We start from the raw sequence: 8,070 nt of genomic DNA, 5'->3' as shown, positions 1-8,070 counted from the left end.
TGTATGAGTGCTAACGGTCACTACATACCCCCATTTTTCGTATTTCCTAGTCAAAGAATGAAAAAAAAAGGTGAATTAAGGTGAATGCACCAGCAGAGAGCATCGGTGTGGCTTAGCCAAAAGGGCAGATGAATAGTGACTTTTTTGTAATATCTAAGGATATTCATCAAAGACACATGTGCAAACATTCCATAGCCTGGAGATGGCTACATATGTAATCAATGCAGGTTGTTTTGAAATGTCCGGTACTAGGTGCCACTGTTTAAAATCATATTTTTTATGCCAAAGTTTGATTGATAGTATTAATTAAGTTTTGCAAAGATTGCGGTTTTGTTAATTTAGTTTGATTTCTAACTTTGTTATATAACATAAATCATAATTTAATAAACATTTCGTAAAATATTTTTTGATTTAATTATAAATTACCTTAGCTGTCCGCCACTAGGGTACTTTCCCGTAAGTCTAGCAAATGTACAACCTATACAATATTAAACAAGAATATGCTTTATTAAATATATATTTTTATATCTTTTTTTTTAATTATTTTTCATAGCAAGCTATACAAAGTACATTCAGCTACATTTGTTACAGTTATTGTCTGCGTGAGAAGGATCGCTATCCTGCGATAGCGCCTTCATAGAAGTTATGTTATATTCTGTAGTAAATCATTGCAAATTTTTTTTTTGAGACGCATTAAATATTTTTAATGCTGATGACTGTTTATTCTTTGCTTATGCAATTAGCTCTATAAGTTGAATATGTTCACTTAAACACAGCACCGAGAGCCAACTGATTAAGAGTAATAAACTAACTTTTTTATAAATGTATATTTGAGTGCTCAATTTATTTTCATGAATTTACTACCACTCATGATTCTTACACCAGCTTATATCCGTGTCGTATTATAATTGTCATATTATCCTTGTCTTATGAATAATATCGTTTTGTATTTGATTGCAGGAACCATGGCGACATCTTTAACACCCGTGGGTGTGGTATGGGCCTGCCTGTCATTTTGCGCTGCGATGTTGTGTTGTACCGGTTTCTACCTTCCGTTTTGGATACAGGTCAGACATATGCTACAAACGGATTTGACTATCATAAAATTGACAATGATATTACAAACATATGTGTTTCAATTTGATCGACACTTCACATGTAAACGCAAGCTATAATAATTGATAGCCTTGTGTAACTTATGTATTGGGAGCGCAAATAAAGCGTTTGTGGTTATAGACACTTGGGCTAGATTGCATTATACATCGGTGTAAACGTGATAAAAGTTACAAATACTTTTCTTAAACTTACTAAACTGGTTGGGATACTGCGATAGTGTTTAATGATGACTTGTATTCAATTACAAGTTGTTACAATATTATGCATTATCACAGTTGATGATGCATTTTAATCAATGAAATTTGATTAATAGTTTATTGGTATTTTAGTTTCAAAATACTTAGTTTTTAGACATTAAAAGCAGGCATTATTGGTTCTATATTTGATATTATTTTAGTATTAAAAAAACATTCTAGTTGGTAATGGTATTTTGCCTTGAGGCAAGTTACAAGAACTTCTCGATATGTGTAAATAATCGACTGAATCAACAAAATATAAATTAATTTATGAGTGATTAAAAGTATTCCGAATGGATTTATTACACATATTTGAAAACGAACGAACAGGTTAACTCGGAGTATTTTCTAAAAGCAAATTTTCAAAAATCATAAATTTTTTTCTAATTGAACCAGTTTCCGTAGGACTTTGATGGTTCAGTATGTTCATTAAGACCAAGTACTCTATCGTTATACCAAGTAAATCGTCTAATTTTAATTTTAAGAAACGTCAAAAAACTACTCATTTTCTCAAACTTAGATGAATTTTTAATACTAAACCACTTGTCGTAGAGCCGCAATATTTCAGTATAACCTGACTATGGTATCTACCGTCAAAAAAAAAATCATGAAAATCGTCGAAATTTGTTTTTTACACTTTATCACAAGAAAACGGCTCGGCCGATTTTGTCCGAAAACTAATCAGGTCGATTTCCATCCAATCTTTCGAATGGTTTTTGAATTTTCAAAATCGATTCAGAATTGCGGGCTAAAACGTGGACAATTTTTTTTCACTTTTCTGCTATTTATAAAGAAACGGCTTGGCCGATCGTCGCACAAAAGTGACAAACAGTAGTCCTCATAGAGATACATGGCTTTTGAATTTTGTGAAATCGGTCCAGCCGTTTTTGAGAAAACGTCGATTTACGGCCAAAAATCTGTTCGTACACACACACATACTTTTTCAAAATTTGGTCTCATTTGATTCAAAATGGCTTGAAACGTCGAGAAAACATAAAATTAGCGAATCGGATTTTTTGATGAAAACATAAACTTCTCCTTCGGGAAGTTCATAATTAGTAAAAACTCATTTCAGTTAATGAATTATTTTCAATAACTTGCTCAACTCACAATAACAACCTTGTACAAAATTAATAGCACAGTAAAAACATAATTGAAAACAACACAAAAACAAAAGCCTGTTCCTTCAATTTTATAATATATACAACCTTATGTTTCCACAAATACACCCAGCTACTCGTGGTAAACCTTCATTTAATATGCTTCGTAACAAAATTCATACCGGGGGCTTCTATGCGGTTATTCAATATTCGCATTAAATTTCCTTTTTGGCGCGGATCCTCTTATGATGTCGATACAAGCAGCCCAACAAGCGACGATGTCCTTTTGTGACACAAATCCTCGTTCTGTGCATCCTATGGCTTTTGGTTGTTTTTGGTACGGATTTCAAACATTTCGTATCGTTCGTTGAACTGATCTGGATCCCTGAGTCTTCTCTCTTCGCAATGTCAAAGGGGGTCGGCGATGGTTACATCTCGTTAAATATGTAATTCATTGCTCGTATTGTGGAACAGGGTTTGCAATAATAAATATTTTTATAATGGCAATTTAAAAATTGTGGAATTTGACAACTACATTATTTTTAGCGATTAGCTTATAATTGGTGTAACTAGGAAATTACTTATAAGAACAGGTGGACCACAGATTTAGACAGCGAAGGTTGTGATTGTCAGCAGAGTCTGAAGGATTAATATTCATTGATAGTGATTATGTTTTTATTAAGACCATTCTGAGCACGACATATAAGACAAAATTAGCCTGCAAAAAGAGGAGTTAACTTGCAATTTTTTTTCACTCGTTTTATTATGTCATTTATATAATCTAGGGTCCGCAAAATAACTTTGATTTTGAAAATACAATGAAAAAACTACTAAAATTTTCTCTTTTTTTAGTTCTAAAGCATTAATCGTTCCGGTTAATAATGTAAAATAATTTCATTCAAATGGCTGCCTAACTTTTATATGGCTCAAAAAAAAAAAAGTTGGATGGCGAACCTTTCACTTAAAATTGAAAACCTTATTTTTTCAAATATTGAGTTTTCTTAAACTTAAATGAATGAATTTGATTGTAGAGATTAGAGCAGATAGAGTAGAGATAGCTTTATAGGAGAATGATATACATCATTGATTGATTTCAATTTTATGTTTATGAAGCATGAGCAATGAAATCACAAAACCTAGCAAACGGTTTTGTGTGTTCAAAATATTATTTTAGATAAAAATATTATAACGAATTTTTATATAAATTTGAGGTTGAATTTGTTTTGAATAGAGCTATAAAATTTTAATACTATTTAAATCAATTCTTAAAATTTTTTATATTATTATACTAAAAAATTTGTACCTAATTGAAAAATTGAAAATTAATTAAAACTAGTTGGGTGTATGGCATCGTGCTTTAAGGCAAATTGCTGGAACTTCCCGTACCGTAACGAAATGTTAGAGGAATACTGAATGTTTTGAAATAGATTATTATTAATATTGTAACATTGTCTAATTTTTATAAGAATTATATAAACTGAATTGCAAAGTTGAAATTATTTATTCAAAGTATATTAGAACTTTAGTCAGAATTAAAAATAAAATCTGAATTATTTTCGATATACAAAAAAAAAAAAATGTTTTTTGAAAAAAAAAATTGAAATAAAAGCCGAGACGCAGAAAGTTCTTTGAATCATTTAAATCGAACGCTTAGTTTCCTCAAAAACTGCCATTTTTTGCACATTTAGCTCCGTATCTTCGAAATGGCTGGGCCTGCCTTTGCCAAAATCTGATGAACACTTTTGCCAATCATTACTAATTGAATGTTTTTTAGAACATTCAAATCGGATGCTCTGTTCTCTCAAAAACTCGATTTCTATTTTCTGCACTCTTTGCTCTGTATCCCCCAAACGGCTGGACCTGCCTTTGCGAAAAATTAATCAGTTCTTCTCCCTGTCGATAGGAATCGAATGTTTTTTGAACCATTCAAATCGGTTGATCCGTGCGCCCGAAAACGTGACTGGAAATTTGTATCCGTACATACATACATACATACACGCACACACACACAACCATTTTTTCTGAGGTATGTCAAAATGTTCAGAAACCTTCAAAACGTCGAGAAATGTAAAAATTTTCAATTTCGATTTTCGGCCCATTACAATAACTTACCCTACGGAAAGTTAATAAAGATAATGAATTATCACTTATTCAATTGACATGTATACATCAAGCCGAGATAGTGTTTTTCACAATGCTACATGATATTAATAATTTTTATTACTTTTGTCTATATTTCTTCATATTTACATATATCAGAGATTCCAAATCCATGTAGGTATAAAATTCTCTCAAAATATTATTTGTGTGAATAGGAATAGCAAAATAACGCACAATAAAATCTATACTTGATGCAAATTGCATGGACCGTTATTCCTGTCTGTCTAGATGTCTGAGACGAGTTCTCGGGAATTGCTCCCGACGCCTGACGCCCGCCTGCGCCGCGGCCGTAAATTACACATAACGCGCTGTAGAGCATATGAAACGCGTAAATTATATCTCACCGATATACATCTTATCGTAGAAACAATGCTTGGTGTTAATTACCCATATTCTGATTGATGTGGCGCCATACAGGGTTAGCCTGAGCCATATGAAATACTATAATTAATGTGATATTGTGGGTAATGATATGAACGCATAATAGAGACTCAGAATGCTATCCTCTGTCGAGATCATAATAATTATATGTCCCAGTAATGCAGTGTAGACAATAATCCACTTGGAATTAGGTTAGGAGAGCAAGAGTCTTTAGGCAATTGCGGTCTAGTTTACATGGCCATATAGAGTGGGTCCACTGGCATTACCTCAATCATGTGTAGAGGGACGGTATTTCAAATGCATGGTTTACAGAACTACGCTCTAATTATTGTTAAAATAATATAGACTATTGGCAAAAACAAGTTTTAAATCGTTCTGTTATTTTTTATATTTTTTATCTTGATTTTCTTGAAAATAATAATTAGAAAACTTAGTTATTTTGGACTTAGGAGTATTGCAACGAGCAATTTAAATACATTTCTAGCTATTACTGTATGTGAGTGTTACATTTTTCATTTCATTAAATTTGATATATTCATGAACATGGTGACATTACAAAAATTTATTAGAATAATGAGATCACATTCGAACAAATCTTTTTAATGAGGTATTGTAACAGATGCTTCGTAACATACTCTAAGTTACAATAAATCAAAATTTATTGATTGTGATATATAGAATATATTATAAATGTATTTTAAATTATTTAATACTTATGAACGACGTCATATATATATATATATATATATATATATATATATATATTAGGGTGGTCCTTAAAATGGTCATTTTCGAATTTCCTTGCTCCCAGGGGCTCAAATGGTTTCAAATAGATGAAAAACAATTCTCTGAAAGTTTTAGCTCTTAATATTAACGTTTAAATAGAGCGCAATTGAATCAAAGTTTTTGTATGGAGATAGCATGGAAAATTTTTCAAAAATTTTAAAAATGTTTTTTAGATGTAATTTAGCGAACAAATGAATTAATAAAACTCATTCATTTGTTGCTAAGTTATACCTAACACATTTTTTTTTAATTTTCAAATTTTTTTCCATGCTCTTTCCATACAAACTTTGATTGAATTGCGCTCTATCTAAACGTTAATATTAAGAGCTAAAACTTTCAGAGAATTGTTTTTTATCTAGTTGGAACCATTTGAGCCCCTGGGAGCAAGGAAATTCGAATATGACCATTTTAAGGACCACCCTAATATATATATATATATATATATATATATATATATATATATATTAGGGTGATCCTTAAAATGATCATTTTCGAATTTCTTTGCTCCCAGGGGCTCAAATGGTTCAAAATTGATAAAAAACAATTCTCTGAAAGTTTTAGCTCTTAATATTAACGTTTAGATAGAGCACAATTCAATCAAACTTCGTATGGAAGGGGCATGGAAAAAATTTTGAAAATTTAAAAAAAATGTTTTAGGTATAACTTTAGCGACAAATGAATGAGTTAAAAAACATTTTTAAAATTTTTGAAAGTTTTTCCATGCTCTTTCCATACCAAACTTTGATGAAAATGCGCTCTATCTAAAAAACGTTAATATTAAGATCTAAAACCTTCAGAGAATTGTTTTTTATCAATTTGGAACCATTTGAGCCCCTGGGAGCAAGGAAATTCGAAAATGACCATTTTAGGGACCATCCTAATATATATATATTTATATATATATATATATATATATATATATATATGTATATGTATATATATATGTATATGTATATATATATATATGTATATATATATATGTATATATATGTATATATATATGTATATGTATATATATATATATATGTATATATATATATGTATATGTATATATATATATATATATATATGTATGTATATGTATATATATATTTTGTTTTGAATATATGTGTGTGATGTACGGCCATAGAATTATTAGGAAGATATTACTTTTTTGGACTCTTCTTTTATTTAAGATTCTTAATATCAAACACAAAAAGCAGGAAGCAGGAGATAAAAACTCATCAATCTTCAGCTTCAATATTTGCAGTTGTATCGAATAAAATGCAGCAAAAATAAAATTTATATGTACTTCATATCAGATATGCCTAAAAATAGCATATAAAATTCAAATTTTCAGTCAAACATTGGAGCTCATTCAATTTGATATAGCTTTGAATAGAGTAGATTCAGCAATTTGAATAGAGTGGAGCAGAGAGCAGCAAAATAAATAAACCTAAATTATTTTCGGGAACGTATAGACGTTTTATATTTTTTTAGATGAAGAGGTTAGTCGTATATGATAATTTTGAGAATCAAACTATATTAATATGATATTAATATGTTGCACGAGTTCTTATTGAACAGATATTTTGAATTTATATTTATAGACATCTCTATTTATTTATTTGTGATGTTTTCTATGTATTGTATGATACAATTATATTTTAAATTGAACTTTCTTTAATAATTTAAATAAAGTTTTAAATAAAGTAATCGTGTTTAAACATAAATCAAAATTTCTCGATGTTTGCTCAAGAACCAATAAGCGTGGAACAAATATATAGATCGCTCCGACTATGTAAATTTGAAACCTATGTGGGAGGAAGAACATTGGCTCATTCAAAGTTTGTTCGCTCTGATCATCATAGCAGTCTGTTAGAATCACAACATAAAGCAAACATTGAAATATATTTATCGTGTGTGGGGTTCTTGGATTTGATCTATATTAGGTTGCAAACAAACCGCATTCGACGACAAATATTTACTGGCGGAGGCTACCGACTAAATTTCAATCGTTAGTAGCTTAGTGGAATATTTGGACGCAGGAATACTCGTATAAACGTTTAAATGCGAATATCTGGAGTTACAAAAGTATTTGAATTACTCAAGATACTAAATGGATACATTTGCTGTGCTTTTTTCAGTTATCTTACCTGTCTTTCAAAACGTTGTTCGATGGTACTGTGTTGTAGATACAATTTTTGATACAATTTGTGAACAAAACTTTTCAATTTATTATTCAACAAAATAATGTTTGTTTTTGTATTGTAGTAGTAGTATATATATTTTTTCTTAATTTTGATATCGAC

This window comes from Ctenocephalides felis, unplaced genomic scaffold (genome assembly GCF_003426905.1).
Source record: "Ctenocephalides felis isolate EL2017-DRISC unplaced genomic scaffold, ASM342690v1 CF-g0.4_SCAFFOLD_03571, whole genome shotgun sequence".
NCBI classification, from domain to species: Eukaryota; Metazoa; Arthropoda; class Insecta; order Siphonaptera; family Pulicidae; genus Ctenocephalides; species Ctenocephalides felis.
This window is presented reverse-complemented; position numbering follows the sequence as displayed.